At 45.1% G+C, this 18,718-nt stretch overlaps 1 pseudogene; it reads left to right on the top strand.

Annotated features, from left to right (window-relative positions):
- The first annotated feature begins 1,837 nt into the window (after nt 1-1,837).
- On the top strand, nt 1,838-3,641 carry LOC123106960 (uncharacterized; annotated as a pseudogene).
- The last annotated feature ends 15,077 nt before the right edge of the window (nt 3,642-18,718 follow it).

Here is an 18,718-nt window from a genome sequence, read left to right on the forward strand (position 1 = left end):
GTTACCAACGCATCAACCGTTTGTTCTGGTGATGATAGTAGTTGTTTGATGGTTCGGGGACTTTGATGTAATTTTTGTTATTTTTAGAATGCTTTGTATTTTTATTAATTCTTTAGCATACCTATGTCTTTTAGTAAATGTTAAGCTCTAGTTTCTTTCTATATTATTTATTTTTGACGTTCAGAGAAACAAATTCAAACAGATACAAATTATTACATTATTGAAATAGTTATTAGGCTGGATATTTTCTTCACTAACTTAGCTTGGCCCCGTACAAAATCCGGGCTGCACATCTATATCTATATCTATACATAATAATAAAGAAGCTATTGCTTCTTGTGGTACGTCACAAAAATTGTCTCCAAAGTTGCAAAATATTACCGACCAATGCCACCTTAAGTGATAAAAAATGTTTCACATAGGGGAATCCTCCAACTGGGCTGGCGCATACAGTAGGGATCTTCTATACTACGCTCTACGCGCTGGGAAAAGACGCAGCATGCCCATTTGACCCAGCCCATGTCCTGATGGCCTGTTTTTAAAATTTCGTTTTTATTTTTTTCTTTTCATTTTCATTTTTCTACTTTAAATAAGTTGGGACTTCAATTTTTTCAAAAATTCAAGAAAATGAGAATTCTAAAGTAAAATATTTAATAAATCATAAAATGTTTGTGGATTCAAAATATGTATGTGATTCATAATAAAATGTTTGTTCATTAAGAAATGTTCTAAATTTTGAAAACCAATGTTCGGGACATAAAATAATGTTCATGATTTTTTTAAAGTTCATGTATTAAAAAATGTTAATGAAATTAACAAAAAATTTCAATTCAAAATAATACATGAATGGAAAATATTTTAAAATTCAAAAATTGTTGCTGACTTAAAAAGTAGTTTATTCATTCATGAAATGTTCGTGATTCAAAAGATGATCCTGCATTTCAAATATGTTTGTTAGATCGCATGAATTTTAAAAATTATTTCACCAATATCCAAAACAATGTTTGTCCATTCTAAAAATGTTCTCCGATTCAAGAAAATTGTTTACAAATGTTAACAATTTTTTTTATTTTTTTGCGAATAGTTAAATTTTTCATGAATTCAAAAATCGTTCTTGATTTTAGGAAATGTTCAAAAATATTAAAAGTGTTCATGAATTTGAGAAATGTTCACGAGTTTAAAAAAATGTTCATGATTTCACGAAATTGAGAGTGATAGTGTGTCTCGATAATGCAGGAAGATGTGATCATGATCATTGAAGATTATGACTTTTTTTTCTACCATTGCAATGCACAAGCCCTTTCACTATGTCTACTACTTAAAAAAAACCTAAGGTTCCCATTTCAGATTTCTTTCCGTCACCCCTTCGTTCAACCTTGCATGTATATATATGATAATCAATCACCTTAATTTACTTACCTTCTAAATCAATTCCACTTCAATTTACTTACCGAATTTATAATAAAAATATAAAGTAATTCACGATCAATGAACATTTATTTATACAATCACATTAATATTGACAGGTAAATTATAAGTTAACGTACTATAACATATTATTTCACGAAGCAATGCATGGGCATTGTTTTATAGTAGAGGGAGATAAACATGTGATTCCGTTCGTACGGGCGGTGCAATCTTTGAATCCATTTCCTTCCTCACAAATTGTAATATCTTCCGTATACTAGTTTTCCGTGGGAGGCAAGTTGCCTTTCCCTCGAAAAGCAATGAAAATATACATGGATAGTTCCGTGGGAGACACGGAGACGCATATGCTCGAAATCGTGCCACTGGATCACTTTACAAGACTCATTCGTCATTTAGATATTTAATTTAACTCGTCAACAACACGTTTGGGCTTGCCACTGAATCAATTTATAAGACCCATTCATTCGTGTGGAACGAGAGGATCTATTCCCCTCGAGCGAGTTCGTCGTCGATGGCGACCAAGAGAGCGCGTCGCGGCCGCCGCCGGCGCGGCAACGGCAAGCCCAAGAGAGCGCCGAGGCGCGAGCCGCTCCCGCCAGGGCCAACGGGGTTGCATCACATCCCCGACCACCTCCTCGAGCTCGTCCTCCTGCACGTAGGCTCCTCCCTCGCCCTCCTCCGCGCCGCCTTCACCTGCAAGCGCTGGCGCCGCATCGTCTCGGCCGCCGCCTTCCTCGCCCGGTTCCGCTCCCTCCACGCGGCCCATATGCCAGGCCACTACCACGTCGTCGACCCCAGCTTCAAGGAGCCGCCGCCCGACGGGAGCAGCAACCATGTCTACGTGCCGGACCCCTCGACGGCCGACGCCATCGACAGACGCCGCCTCGCCCTCGACTTCCTCCCGGAAGGCGACCGCTCGTTGCCCTGGGAGCTCGGCGACAGCCGCGGGGGCCTCCTGCTGCTCTACCGGAGGAATATCGTCTGGCACCGGATGGCCTACAGAACGTGGTACTCGGAGCTCCACTTCTCCGATATGGTCGTCTGCGACCCGCTCACGCGGACGTACCAGACGATCCTCTGCTCGGACGAGGCTGGCTCCCGCCTGTTCCTCGGCGTGTTCCTGCTCGACGGCGTCGCCGTGGACGAGTCTGGTGGCGGCTTCATCGCCATGTCGAATTTTCGGGTGCTCGCCGTGGGCTAAGAAAGCCATGATTTCGAGGATGGCCGCGGCACTCCCCGTGCCTCCGTGTTCTCCTCCGGCAGCGAGGGCGGCTGGTAGAGCGCGGCCGAGAACGTCGTCTCCATTCCAGAGTATGCCTCGATGAGCTTCGCAGGGCGCGCGCGTTCTTCACTCTACTGGCGGATGGAGCGTGAGGTCGTCGTGCTGGCTCTCGACGAGACCACCCTCGAGTTCTCGCTCGTCGAGTTCCCGTGTACCGTCGTGGGCATGCCGGATGAATCTTCAGCCTTCCGGGTCATCGGCGGCCACGACGGCGCGCTGCGCGTTGTCCGCGTGATGGTCAACAATGACCTCACGGTCTTTGCGCAGTTCCGGGGCAGCGGCGAGTGAGTGGCCGAGAAGCTCGTAAGGCTGCCGGAGGCGACCTGCGGGCAGCCGGGGCGCGAGGAGACGTACTTCCAGCGACCAGCCAAGATCGTCTCGGCTAGTACGAGGTACATCCTCGTGACACCGCAGGAGGAGACATGGATTGTCTCCGTCGACCTCGAGACGCTGGAGGTGGAGCGGGCGCATGAGAGGAACAGGTACGCCGGTGCGGCGTACCCGTTCGAGCTGCCATGGCCACCGGCCTTGCAGGCTTGCCGTGCGGCCGATCGCCGGTGCAGCAGGAGGGTATGTGTGCCGCCGACGTTCGCCTACGAATTACTTGACGGTATTAGTAACGCGCCAACGTGCACGGGCACGTCATAGCGCGCCATACCGCTGTTTGTTCGTCGCACACCAACGTACTACATGTAGCGTGTTGATGATTACGCCCGGGGTGACGTGTGTACCGAACTACCGAAGCGCCGCAGAGCGTGCTTCGCGTGGATGTGCCGTCGCGCTGTAGCACATTCTACTAGCGGTGCGGAGGCCTCACAGAACTCGTGGCTGACCTGAGTTTTTTTTGTTTTTTGTTTACGGATAAGAGTTGAGTTATTATAACAGTTTTGCTAAAGCACATCTAGATGTGCCATAAGTATTGCACATCTAAGTCATATGTCATTGATTTTACATTGAGATTCGTGTAAATATATTTTTTTCTTTATGCTTGATTCACTCACTTAGATGTGCAATAACTAGAGCACATCTAGATGTGCCCTAGACACACCTTATTATAACTAACGGGTTTGCTAATTCTCATCTAAATGAGACACCTACAAACAACGAAGTTATCGAGTCCAACCTAGGGGCTAACCCAAGCCGCTGGGGTGTGTTCCCCTCCCTCCCTTCCTTCCCCTCGTCGCTGTCTGTCCGCGCCGCCGAGCAAAGCCTAGTGGGTGTCGGCGGTAGTGGGGCCCATTCTCCTCCCCGCTCGTGGGGGCTCGGCCCGGGCGGGCATTCCCGAGCGGTTGTGCTCGGCGGTAGAGCTGCAAAGCAACGGGCCGAGTGTGGAGGGCTGGACGAGGCGTGGTTCTAGCGAGGGTGTGCGTCGCCAGGCACTGATCAGGTCCTTCTAGATCTGGTCGCTGGCGACTGGTGCGGCGCGGCGGCGACTGCGAGGCTCGCTTGCTGGACGGGGATGCTCTGCGGCAGCGGGGTGGTGGCCCTCGCAGTGGCGTGGGGGCTTGGTGGCGGTGGCTGCAGGTATCATTGCGGAGCGGGTTGGTGTCAGCGACGACTGGTTGCGTCCCCCGTCTGCTCGTCTGCGGGCAACTCATGATGGTGCTTCGAGGGGCCCACTTAGGTAGGTGTCTGCGGTCGGCCATCGCTCATCGTCGTTGGATGGGCGACTGGGTGTGGACGCGTGCGGATCTGGCCGGAGCGATGTGGTAGGGTGGCACTGGGGTGTGCATGTGGGGAGACCTACGGGAGGGATGGGTGGCGCTGATGTAGGATCGAAAGTATGTCTAGAGGGAGGTGATTAGACTACTTGACCAAATAAAAATCTAGCATTTTCCCAAGTTTAGTTCCTAGCAGATTTTAGCAACTTTGGACAAGTCAAGCAATCTTAACACAATTCAAGCAAGCATGCAAAGAGTATATGAGCAGCGGAAAGTAAAGTATGTAACTTGTAAAAATGTAAAGGGAAGGGTTTGGAGGATTGAAACGCAATTGGAGACACGTATGTTTTTGCCGTGGTTCCGATAGATGGTGCTATCGTACATCCATGTTGATGGAGACTTCAACCCACGAAGGGTAACGGTTGCGCAAATCCACGGAGGGCTCCACCCACGAAGGGTCCACGAAGAAGCAATATCCCACCATGGCCATCGCCCATGAAGGACTTGCCTCACGAGCGGTAGATCTCACGAAGTAGGCGATCTCCTTGCCCTTACAAACTCCTTGGTTCAACTCCACAATCTTGTCGGAGGCTCCCAAGTGACACCTAGCCAATCTATGAGACACTACTCTCCAAGAAGTAACAAATGGTGTGTTGATGATGAACTCCTTGCTCTTGTGCTTCAAATGATAGTCTCCCCAACACTCAACTCTCTCTCACAGGATTCTGATTTGGTGAAAAGAAGATTTGATTGGAAAGCAGCTTGGGGAAGGCTAGAGATCAAGATTCATATGGTAGGAATGGAATATCTTGGTCTCAACACAAGTGTAGGTGGTTCTCTCTCAGAAAAAGTTAGTTGGAAGTGTAGGCTTGTTCTGATGGCTCTCTCCACGAATAAAGAGGAGGTGGAGGGGTATTTATAGCCTCCACACAAAATCTAACTGTTACACATAACTTCCCAAACTCGGTGGGACCGAATGGTTAAACTCGGTCTGACCGATTTGGCAAAGCTAGTGACCATTAGCATTTTTGGTGGGACCGACATGCAACTCGGTAGGACCGATATGATTAGGGTTAGGGCATAACATAATCTCGGTGAGACCGATTACACAAACTCGGTGCGACCGATTTTGATAATAAGCTAACCAGGGAGTTGGCCAGGTAAACTCGATGGGACCAATCGCTCATTTCGGTGAGACCGAAACGTTACGAAGGCAAAACAGAGAGTTTACATTGCAATCTCGATGGGACCGATCGCTCATCTCAGTGAGACCGAAACATTACGAAGGGAAACAGAGAGATTACAACCCCATCTCGGTGAGACCGAATTCCCTATCGGTGAGACCGATTTACCTAGGGTTTGTGGCAGTGGCTAAGACATTTGAAACTCGGTGGCGCCGAATATGAAGAATCGGTGGAGCCGAGTTTGACTTTTGGTTTAGGTCATATGTGGATGTGAGAAAGTAGTTGAGGGTTTTGGAGCATATCACTAAGCGTTTTGAGCAAGAACATCATTAAGCAACACCTCATCCCTCCTTGATAGTATTGGTTTTTCTATAGACTCAATGTGATCTTGGATCACTAAAATAGAAAATGTAGAGTCTTGAGCTTTGAGCTTGAGCCAATCCTTTGTCCTTAGCATTTTGAAGGGTCCAATTTTCTCATCCATGCCATGCCAATCATTGAGCTTTCCTGAGATATTAATCTTGAAATAGCATTAGCTCAATGAGCTATATGTTGTTAGGAATTACCAAAACCACCTAGGGATAGTTGCACTTTCAATCTCCCCCTTTTTGGTAATTGATGACAACATATAGATCAAAGCTTCGACAAACGATAATAAGAGTGAAAAACATTGTCGCTTTGAAAAGTATGTGAAAAGCAAGAGTTCCCCCTAAGTTTGTGCATAGTTTAAGATTTGCTTTGGACTGCAAATGCATAAAGAGTTAGGATCACGAGTTACTCTTCCATGTCACATACATCTTGGTGGAGCGCTCAAAATGATAATAATTAAAATACGTGCATTCATCACCAAGCAAAGTGAGTGATCACATAAAAAGGATAATGTCATCCAACAAGCATTAAGGTAGCATATGATCAAACACATGATCATCCAAGTATCACAAAGGCATAAAGTATCTCAACCAAGCAAATAAACGAAGTTTAACCACCAAACAAAAAAGAGAGAGTAAAAAGCAACGCTCTCTCTCCAAGCCTATGATCTATACATTTTCTCCCCCTTTGGCAACAAGTTACCAAAAAGTTCATAAAAATGCATAGTGCTAAATTGACTCTCAGGCTTGGTCTTCAGATGGTGGTGTATACAGAACTCCAAGGACAAAGGCATCAGTTGATGTAGATGGAGCAGGTGGAGTAGGTGCTAGAGCTGGTGGCACTGAAGCTGTAGCTGGTGCAGATAAAGTTGCTCTGGTGTCTGGAACAGGCACTGCAGCAGACCTTTGACCTCTGGGCACTCTAGCAAACACATCAGTGGTTGTCTTGCCCTTCTTCCCCTGCACTTTATCCTGAAGTTGCTCAATGACTGACTGGATCTCAGTGACCTTCACATCTAGGTCATAGAACTTCTGCTCCACGATCCTCTCCAAGCTCTCTTAATTTTGAGTCAGGGTAGCCAATCCCTTCTCAATCCTCAGAGTGGAGGCAATCAAGTAGCCAAGCTGTTCATGCATGCTCTTCAGAAGATACTGAGATGCCTCTTCAGTAGTTGGCATCTTTGCAGCCTTTTCAGCCCTTGCCTTCTCCTTCTTGGCTTGTGCGTGTACATACGATGGTTCATTTTCATCCATCACCACAGTGTTGTTCTCAAAGTCTGGGTAGATGGGCAGGTGCTCCTTATCCAGCAGATATGTGCCAATGCCCATCTTGGAGTTAATCAGCTCCTGGATCTGTGGGGCATATCCACAACTCCTCTTCTGATCTGCAGCTGTCCTCTTTATGGTTTCCACAATTAGGCTCATGACTTTGAACTTCTGTGGGACATCAAAGATGTGAAGCAAGTTAATTGCATGGCCTCTGATCATCTTGTGATCACCTGACTTTGGCAAGAGAGTGTGCCTGAGGATCTAGTTGATTGTTGGCAAGCCTGACAGAAGGTAATGTACTGATCCAAACTTGTGTGTCTCAAGAGTAGCATCTGAGATCTCCTTGTACATGTGTGCCATGGTGTTGTGATCCTTCTTCTTCTTGGCATATACATCCAAGTCATCTTCATGTTCTTCTGGGGCATTGATCAACTTAGCCCATTCTGCAACTGTTGACTGGTACCTAGTGCCTTTAGACATCCAGACAATCCTTCCATTTGGGTAGAAGTGAGTTGTGGAGTAGAACTGCATGATGAACTCATTGTTCCATTTTGTGAGCTTCTGAGCCATAAACTCATCAACTCCACAAGCCTTGAAGCTGTCATATACACCAGGGAAGTGATCCTCGTTTTCCTCAATTAATGTCCAATCGACCCATCTCATTTCACACACTATGGGCTTATTGTCAAGCAAAATAGTCTCATAAAAGTCCTGTTGTTCCTTTGTATGGAACCTGTAGTCCACAGCAGTCCTTCTCCTGGTGGCATATGGATCAAACTCTCTCCATAGCCTTAGACCAAAGTCCTTCCTTTCTTTCATGTTCTCTGCAACTGGATGAGCATCATTGTGGTCTGGAATTTTTGGCTTCAATTTCCTCAAGACAACAGAATCATCTTCTTCTTCCATTGCAGCTTCAGGCATTGGGGCCTTGTTCTTTTCTGCTGTTGGGATGTTCCTGGTGCTCCTCTTGGGTGCAGTTTTGAGTTTTGGAGCAGCTGGCTTAGAAGTTCCTTTGGGCTTAGATGGAGCAGCCCCTGATCTTATGGCATCTCCCATAAGCTTCTGAGCTTTAGGTGCTGGTGCAGCATCCTCTTCCTCTTCTTCAGAGTCTTTCATTATTGAAGATCTCCCAAGCACTCTGGCAGTGGTATTCTTGACCCTTTCCTTTCTTTTCTTTTCTGCCACAGCCGGCTCTTTGGGTGCAGATCCCAAAGTCTCTTGAGTAGGTGTTCTGGCTTTTGACATTGGAGCTCTCTTGGCCGGAACCTTTTGCTTCATCCCTGGCTTAGTGGCAGCAGCTATGCCATATTCCTTTTTCAGGACTTTCCTCTTTGAGGTGGCTTCTTCCTCCTTAGCCACATAGTCCTCATCCTCTGACCCTGAGGTTCTTTTCTTGCTGGCCCTGGTGGCAGGCTTTGGCAGATTGCTTGGTGTGTTCCTACTGCCATCATCTGAGCTGCTAGAGGGACTAGTGCCCTCACTCAAGTGAACCTGTTCCTCTGACTTGTTCTGATTGTCACTCTGATCTGACATGATGCAAACACTGAGAACAGACCCTGTGAACAGATTATAGATGAGGTAGAGTGGATGAGCATCACAAAGTGCAGATGTTTTTGCAAAAGAATGAATTAAAAACTTAGTTTTAGTTTTCCACAGAAAGCATTTCGGATCTACCGATTTGCAAACTCGGTGATACCAAAGCAGCTTTTGGAACCTAAACTAGTGAACTCGGTCAGACCGAGTCATAGTTCGGTGGCACCGAGACTTCTGGGGTTTCACAAAGTGCTGAACTCGGTCACACCGATTTGCAATTCTCGGTCAGACCGAGAATCAAATGTGCAATGGCATGAGCCAAATCAGTGGAACCGATTTCATCAACTCGGTCGGTCCGAGATGGTTTCAGCGGAAACCTAACCCTAAATTTTGAATTCACGACTAAACTACGGAGTGTTTACAATGGATAGAATGATCTCAATCGTGGCAAGATACATAGCAAAGCAATCTGCTGGGGAATCAGAGTAAGAACAGCACAAAGATCAAGTCCATACCCTAGTTCGGCGATGAACTTGCTACGGCGACAACGGCGGAGACGATCCCGTTGATGGCGGCGGAGACCAGCGACAGGAGGCGGCTGGCGATGAGGAGGATGATCCGGAGACCCAAGGAGGCAGAGCAGGCTAAGCGCGGGCGAAGAGGTTTGGAAAGTTTTCCAAAATTTGGGCCACGGATATATATAGCCTGACTCTATCGGTGTGACTGAGTGGAACAACTCGGTGGCACCGAGATTCATAACTGCAAGCAGTTACTGAAACTCGGTGTGACCGAAAAGTTCAAATCGGTTGCACCGAGATTGAAAACCTAGATCGACTTAGTGATCTCGGTATGACCGAAATGGATGAATCGGTCAGACCAAAACGCAGAAAGAAGTTTTGGATTTTTAAGTCTATGACGAATCGGGGACTCCGATTGCTCCTCACACAGAGTGGTTCGAATCTAACTTGATCAAACTTTGTGATGCAGCATGAATAGAGTTTGAGACGAGAAAAGCATAGATATCTAGAGAAGGTTCTTAGGCATTCTTGTCCATCCACTTGGCAAAAGGAAAAGAAACCAACCAATCAAAACAACAAGTGGATGTCCTCGAATGAGTAAATTATGCAACCAACATGCTCACACAATAAAATGACAAATGAAATATGTGGCAAAGCATGCACAAACAATTCTAGCATCTATCAAGCAATTGGCGATGACTAGGTCATCTATATATGAGTATATTAACTTAGGAGTCAAATGAGAACATTTGATCGTAGGTCATACTCATCGTTTAAGCACAAGTGGGGCTACCACTTTTACATAAAGCGTTGTTGTGTTCACACAATTAGAGTTGCTTTAGCTCAATTCTTAGAGTAAAGCTCCCCCCTAGATGTGAGATCCCCCTTTAGAGGGATGAACTAACCTTGGGTTTTGTCGATGATGACTTCATGTAGGTGTTGAAGATGTGGATGCTCTAAGTTGATGTAGATCATTCGGAGCTATCCTTTGGAGTGAATTGCACTTTCAATACCTACACGGGTTAGTCCCACAAGGAACAAACAAGGATATCCATAGACATAGAGTGATGCACACACAATATGATGTCCATGAAAGCATTAGGTTACCTTGTCCCTTGTCTTACCAACAAGAGGGTTTGTGACTCCTTGAACTAGTGCAAAATGTGGAAGTTGATTGCACTTGTTCTTGCCAAAATGATAAGAGTGAAGCATGTTGGCGGAGTTACCCTCAAGAACTCTCCAGTTCTTCTTCTTTGGGATCCACACCATCTTGATGGGAATCCTCGGAGTTGTAGTTGTACTTGATGAAGTGGAACTTGATGTAGTCTTGGGAACCCACTTGACCAAGGCCTTAGGAGCTTCTTCAAATGCATCAATTTCCTCTTGAAGCTTGTCCTTGCCTTTTTCCTTGTGGTCTTCTGGTGGAAGATCATCTTGAGCTTGTGTCCCCTTGAAAGAAGTAGGATCATACTTCTCTTGTTGAGGAACAAACTTCGTCTTGTGGTATTGATCTTCTTCCCACTCAACTCCATTGGCATTGAATTTTCATTCAAAACCAATACCTTGATTCTTCCGGTGCCTTCCTTGCTTGCATACAATTTACTCAAATTGCTTACTCCCGGCAAGGCTCTTGTAAACACATTTCTCTATGATTCCCTTCAATAAGCTATTTTCTTACTCAAGTGTGATTCCCTTCAATAAGCTATTTTCTTGCTCAAGTGTAACTTGGCTAAAAGAATTATTAGTGGAATCAAGAGAACTACTAGAAGCAACAATATTGGATTTAGCATGATTATTGTTACTACTAGAAGAAGAAGAATCCTTCTTGTTCTTGTTACTAGACTTGACTTGAGGCATGTAAGTGGATAAGAGTAAACGCTTGGCAATGTAAGAAGAACTTTTCTTGCGAAGATCATCATTGATTGCCTTTAAGAACTCATGCTCTTGCTTAGGATTGAGCTTCTCAAAACGTAATTTCTCATGAGTCCTTAAAAGTTCTCGATGATCTCCTAAGATAGTTTCATGAGCTAACTTAAGAGTGTTTAGTTCTTTAGTTAGAGACTCAATCTTCTCCTTATCATTGTCATTTGTTTCATCTTGATTAGCATGATTAATTGACGTTTCATCATAGTATTCATCACTAGAGTTGTCAACAAGTAAATCATCATCACCTAACAAGTCATCTTCATCACTATTGAAATCAATATACTCGGGGTGTGATACCTTTGGGCCTTTAGCCATGAAGCATCTTCCAATTCCTTCATTTGGTGAATCAAATATGTTGTAGGAGTTGGTTGACACAAGTGCTAGACCGGCAACACCTTCATCTTGAGTATATTCGGAGTCGGAGTGATAGCTTCTCTCAGAGTGACTGTCGGAGTCGGAGCCGGATACCCATTCACCAACATGAGCTTGATGTCTTCGTTTTGTGTAGCTCCTTGATGACTTGTCCTTCCTTTCTGAATCCTTGCTTCTCTGGGAGGGTCTTCGTTCATAACGATCATCCCTACTCCTTTTCTCCCTCGATGGTGATTCTTCTCTTCTACTTCTTCTTTTGGGAGAATCTTCTCTTCTCTTGTGGGGGGCCGTACACTCATTGGAATAGTGTCCGGGTCTTCCACAATTGTAGCAGTTTCCCTCTCGACTAGAAGATCTTTTGTCATTGTAGGACCTTGACTTGGAACTTCTCTCTTTGCTTCTACTCTTGTAGAACTTGTTGAAGTTCTTCACCATTAGGCTCAATTCTTCATTGAAGGTTTGTTTCTCACTTGATGATGTGGGAGCTTCACATGAGGCTTTGTAAGCACCACTTGACTTGTTATGGAGTCCTCCTTATCCTTGAGTGACATCTCATAAGCAACAATTCTTCCAATGACTTCCGTTGGCTTGAGATCTTTGTAATTTGGCATCATTTGGATCAATGTGCATACGGTATCATATTTTCCATCCAAGGCTCTTAGGATCTTCTTGATGATGAATTTGTCGGTCATCTCTTCACTTCCTAAGCCGGCAATCTCATTTGTGATAAGAGCAAGCCTAGAGTACATTTTAGCGACACCTTCACCATCCTTCATTTTGAACTTGTCAAGTTGACTTTGAAGCACATCCAACTTGGATTCCTTGACGGAGTTGGTACCTTCGTGCATATCAATCAAAGTATCCCAAATTTCCTTTTCATTCTCAAGACGGCTGATTTTGTTGAATTCTTTGGGGCACAATCCATTGAGGAGGATATCACAAGCTTGAGCATTGTACTGTAGCATCTTCAACTCTTCCGCGGTAGCTTCACGGTTCGGTTCTCTCCCATCAAAGAATTCACCTTGCAAGACAACACACACAATAGCCCAAACGGCGGGGTTATGTCCAAGAATATGCATCTTCATCTTATGCTTCCAACTAGCAAAATTAGTGCCATCAAAGTAAGGACCTCTACGGTGGTAATTTCCCTCGCTAGATGCCATACTCTCCTAGGTTGTGAAACCAAGGCTATGACTTCCAAAAGCTATGAAAATCAAAGCAAATGGAGACCAAAGCTCTGATACCACTTGTAGGATCGAAAGTATGTCTACAGGGGGTGATTAGACTACTTGACCAAATAAAAATCTAGCATTTTCCCAATTTTGGTTCCTAGCAGATTTTAGCAACTTTGGACAAGTCAAGCAATCTTAACACAATTCAAGCAAGTAAGAGTATATGAGCAGCGGAAAGTAAAGCATGTAACTTGCAAGAATGTAAAGGGAAGGGTTTGGAGGATTCAAACGCAATTGGAGACACGGATGTTTTTGCCGTGGTTCTGATAGGTGGTGCTATCGTACATCCACGTTGATGGAGACTTCAACCCACGAAGGGTAACAGTTGCGCGAATCCACGGAGGGCTCCACCCACGAAGGGTCCACGAAGAAGCAATATCCCACCATGGCCATCGCCCATGAAGGACTTGCCTCACTAGCGGTAGATCTTCACGAAGTAGGCGATCTCCTTGCCCTTACAAACTCCTTGGTTCAACTCCACAATCTTGTCGGAGGCTCCCAAGTGACACCTAGCCAATCTAGGAGACACCACTCTCCAAGAAGTAACAAATGGTGTGTTGATGATGAACTCCTTGCTCTTGTGCTTCAAATGATAGTCTCCCCAACACTCAACTCTCTCTCACAGGATTCTGATTTGGTGAAAAGAAGATCTGAGTGGAAAGCAACTTGGGGAAGGCTAGAGATCAAGATTCATATGGTAGGAATGGAATATCTTGGTCTCAACACAAGTGTAGGTGGTTCTCTCTCATAAAAAGTAAGTTGGAAGTGTAGGTTTGTTCTGATGGCTCTCTCCACGAATGAAGAGGAGGTGGAGGGGTATTTATAGCCTCCACACAAAATCTAGCCGTTACACATAACTTCCCAAACTCGGTGGGACCGAATGGTTAAACTCGGTCTGACCGATTTGGCAAAGCTAGTGACCGTTAGGGTTTTTGGTGGGACCGACATGCAACTCAGTAGGACCGATATGATTAGGGTTAGGGCATAACGTAATCTCGGTGAGACCGATTACACAAACTCGGTGCGACCGATTTTGGTAATAAGCTAACCAGGGAGTTGGCTAGGTAAACTCGGTGGGACTAATCGCTCATTTCGATGAGACCGAAATGTTACGAAGGCAAAACAGAGAGTTTACATTGCAATCTCGATGGGAACGATCACTCATCTCGGTGAGACCGAAATGTTACGAAGGGAAACAGAGAGATTACAACCCCATCTCGGTGAGACCGAGATCCCTATCGGTGAGACCGATTTGCCTAGGGTTTGTGGCAGTGGCTAAGACATTTGAAACTCGGTGGCGCCGGATATGAAGAATCGGTGGAGCCGAGTTTGACTTTTGGTTTAGGTCATATGTGGATGTGAGAAAGTAGTTGAGGGTTTTGGAGCATATCACTAAGCGTTTTGAGCAAGAACATCATTAAGCAACACCTCATCCCTCCTTGATAGTATTGGCTTTTTCTATAGACTCAATGTGATCTTGGATCACTAAAATAGAAAATGTAGAGTCTTGAGCTTTGAGCTTGAGCCAATCCTTTGTCCTTAGCATTTTGAGGGGTCCAATTTTCTCATCCATGCCATGCCAATCATTGAGCTTTCCTGAGATATTAATCTTGAAATAGCATTAGCTCAATGAGCTATATGTTTTTAGGAATTACCAAAACCACCTAGGGATAGTTGCACTATAAATCTCCCCCTTTTTGGTAATTGATGACAACATATAGATCAAAGCTTCGACAAACAATAATAAGAGTGAAAAACATTGTCGCTTTGAGAAGTATGTGAAAAGCAAGAGTTCCCCCTAAGTTTGTGCATAGTTTAAGATTTGCTTTGGACTGCAAATGCATAAAGAGTTAGGATCATGAGTTACTCTTCCATGTCACATACATCTTGGTGGAGCGCTCAAAATGATAATAATTAAAATACATGCATTCATCACCAAGCAAAGTGAGTGATCACATAAAAAGGATAATGTCATCCAACAAGCATTAAGGTAGCATATGATCAAACACATGATCATCCAAGTATCACAAAGGCATAAAGTATCTCAACCAAGCAAATAAACAAAGTTTAACCACCAAACAAAAAAGAGAGAGTAAAAAGCAACGCTCTCTCTCCAAGCCTATGATCTATACATTTTCTCCCCCTTTGGCAACAAGTTACCAAAAAGTTCATAAAAATGCATAGTGCTAAATCGACTCTCAGGCTTGGTCTTCCGGTGGTGGTGTAGACAGAACTCCAAGGGCGAAGGCATCAGTTGATGTAGATGGAGCAGGTGGAGTAGGTGCTAGAGCTGGTGGCACTGAAGCTGTAGCTGGTGTAGATAAAGTTTCTCTAGTGTCTGGAACAGGCACTGCAGCAGACCTCTGACCTCTGGGCACTCTAGCAAACGCATCAGTGGTTGTCTTGCCCTTCTTCCCCTGCACTTTATCCTGAAGTTGCTTAATGACTGACTGGATCTCAGTGACCTTCACATCTAGGTCATAGAACTTCTGCTCCATGATCCTCTCCAAGCTCTCTTTATTTTGAGTCAGGGTAGCCAATCCCTTCTCAATCCTCAGAGTGGAGGCAATCAAGTAGCCAAGCTGTTCATGCGTGCTCTTCAGAAGATACTGAGATGCCTCTTCAGTAGCTGGCATCTTTGCAGCCTTCTCAGCCCTTGCCTTCTCCTTCTTGGCTTGTGCGTGTATAGACGATGGTTCATTTTCATCCATCACCACAGTGTTGTTCTCAAAGTCTGGGTAGATGGGCAGGTGCTCCTTATCCAGTAGATATGTGCCAATGCCCATCTTGGAGTTAATCAGCTCCTGGATCTGTGGGGCATATCCACAACTCCTCTTCTGATCTGCAGCTGTCCTCTTTATGGTTTCCACAATTAGGCTCATGACTTTGAACTTCTGAGGGACATCAAAGATGTGAAGCAAGTTAATTGCATGGCCTCTGATCATCTTGTGATCACCTGACTTTGGCAAGAGAGTGTGCCTGAGGATCCAGTTGATTGTTGGCAAGCCTGACAGAAGGTAATGTACTGATCCAAACTTGTGTGTCTCAAGAGTAGCATCTAGGATCTCCTTGTACATGTGTGCCATGGTGTTGTGATCCTTCTTCTTCTTGGCATAGACATCCAAGTCATCTTCATGTTCTTCTGGGGCATTGATCAACTTAGCCCATTCTGCAACTGTTGACTGGTACCTAGTGCCTTTAGACATCCAGACAATCCTTCCATTTGGGTAGAAGTGAGTTGTGGAGTAGAACTGCATGATGAGCTCATCATTCCATTTTGTGAGCTTCTGAGCCATAAACTCATCAACTCCACAAGCCTTGAAGCTGTCATATACACCAGGGAAGTGATCCTCGTTTTCCTCAATTAATGTCCAATCGACCCATCTCATGTCACACACTATGGGCTTCTTGTCAAGCAAGATAGTCTCATAGAAGTCATGTTGTTCCTTTGTATGGAACTTGTAGTCCACAACAGTCCTTCTCCTGGTGGCATATGGATCAAACTCTCTCCATAGACTTAGACCAAAGTCCTTCCTGTCTTTCATGTTCTCTGCAACTAGATGAGCATCATTGTGGTCTGGAATTTTTGGCTTCAATTTCCTCAAGACAACAGAATCATCTTCTTCTTCCATTGCAGCTTCAGGCATTGGGGCCTTATTCTTCTCTGCTGTTGGGATGTTCCTGGTGCTCCTCTTGGGTGCAGTTTTGGGTTTTGGAGCAGCTGGCTTAGAAGTTCCTTTGGGCTTAGATGGAGCAGCCCCTGATCTTATGGCATCTCCCATAAGCTTCTGAGCTTTAGGTGCTTGTGCAGCATCCTCTTCCTCTTCTTCAGAGTCTTTCATTATTGAAGATCTCCCAAGCACTCTGGCAGTGGTATTCTTGACCCTTTCCTTTCTTTTCTTTTCTGCCACAGCCTGCTCTTTGGGTGCAGATCCCAAAGTCTCTTGAGTAGGTGTTCTGGCTTTTGACATTGGAGCTCTCTTGGCTGGAACCTTTTGCTTCATCCCTGGCTTAGTGGCAGCAGTCGTGCCATATTCCTTTTCAGGACTTTCCTCTTTGAGGTGGCTTCTTCCTCCTCAGCCACATAGTCCTCATCCTCTGACCCTGAGGTTCTTTTCTTGCTGGCCCTGGTGGCAGCCTTTGGCAGATTGCTTGGTGTGCTCCTACTGCCATCATCTGAGCTGCTAGAGGGACTAGTGCCCTCACTCAAGTGAACCTGTTCCTCTGACTTGTTCTGATTGTCACTCTGATCTGACATGATGCAAACACTGAGAACAGACCCTGTGAATAGATTATAGATGAGGTAGAGTGGATGAGCATCACAAAGTGCAGAGGTTTTTGCAAAAGAATGAATTAAAAACTTACTTTTAGTTTTCCACAGAAAGCATTTAGGATCTACCGATTTGCAAACTTGGTGATACCGAAGCAGCTTTTGGAACCTAAAGTAGTGAACTCGGTCAGACCGAGTCACAGTTCGGTGGCACCGAGACTGCTAGGGTTTCACAAAGTGCTGAACTTGGTCACACCGATTTGCAATTCTCGGTCAGACCGAGAATCACATGTGCAATGGCCTGAGCCAAATCAGTGGAACCGATTTCATCAACTCGGTCGGTCTGAGATGGTTTCAGCGGAAACCTAACCCTAAATTTTGAATTCACGACTAAACTATGGAGTGTTTTCGATGGATAGAATGATCTCAATCGAGGCAAGATACATGGCAAAGCAATGTGTTGGGGAATCGGAGTAAGAACAGCACAAAGATCAAGTCCATACCCTAGTTCGGCGATGAACTTGCTACGGCGGCAACGGCGGAGACGATCCCGTTGACGGCGGCGGAGACCAGCGATAGGAGGCGGCTGGCGACGAGGAGGATGATCTGGAGACCCAAGGAGGCAGAGCAGGCTAAGCGCGGGCGAAGAGGTTCGGAAAGTTTTCCAAAATTTGGGCCACGGATATATATAGCCTGACTCTGTAGGTGTGACTGAGTGGAACAACTCGGTGGCACCGAGATTCATAACTGCAAGCAGTTACTGAAACTTGGTGTGACCGAAAAGTTCAAATCGGTTGCACCGAGATTGAAAACCCAGATCGACTTAGTGATCTCGGTATGACCGAAATGGATGAATCGATCAGACCAAAACGCAGAAAGAAGTTTTGGATTTTTAAGTCTATGACGAATCGGGGACTCCGAGTGCTCCTCACACAGAGTGGTTCGAATCTAACTTGGTCAAACTTTGTGATGCAGCATGAATAGAGTTTGAGACGACAAAATCATAGATACCTAGAGAAGGTTCTTAGGCATTCTTGTCCATCCACTTGGCAAAAGAAAAAGAAACCAACCAATCAAAACAACAAGTGGATGTCCTCGAATGAGTAAATTATGCAACCAACATGCTCACACAATAAAATGACAAATGAAATATGTGGCAAAGCATGCACAAACAATTCTAGCATCTATCAAGCAATTGGCGATGACTAGGTCATCTATATATGAGTATATTGACTTAGGAGTCAAATGAGAACATTTGATCATAGGTCATACTCATCGTTTAAGCACAAGTGGGGTTACCACTTTTACATAAAGCGTTGTTGTGTTCACACAATTAGAGTTGCTTTAGCTCAATTCTTAGAGTAAATCTCCCCCTAGATGTGAGATCCCCCTTTAGAGGGATGAACTAACCTTGGGTTTTGTCGATGATGACTTCATGTAGGTGTTGAAGATGTGGATGCTCTAAGTTGATGTAGATCATTCGGAGCTATCCTTTGGAGTGAATTGCACTTTCAATACCTACACAGGTTAGTCCCACAAGGAACAAACAAGGATATCCATAGACATAGAGTGATGCACACACAATATGATGTCCATGAAAGCATTAGGTTACCTTGTCCCTTGTCTTACCAACAAGAGGGTTTGTGACTCCTTGAACTAGTGCATGATGTGGAAG

The sequence above is a fragment of the Triticum aestivum genome, chromosome 5A, assembly GCF_018294505.1.
Source record: "Triticum aestivum cultivar Chinese Spring chromosome 5A, IWGSC CS RefSeq v2.1, whole genome shotgun sequence".
Classification (NCBI taxonomy): Eukaryota; Viridiplantae; Streptophyta; class Magnoliopsida; order Poales; family Poaceae; genus Triticum; species Triticum aestivum.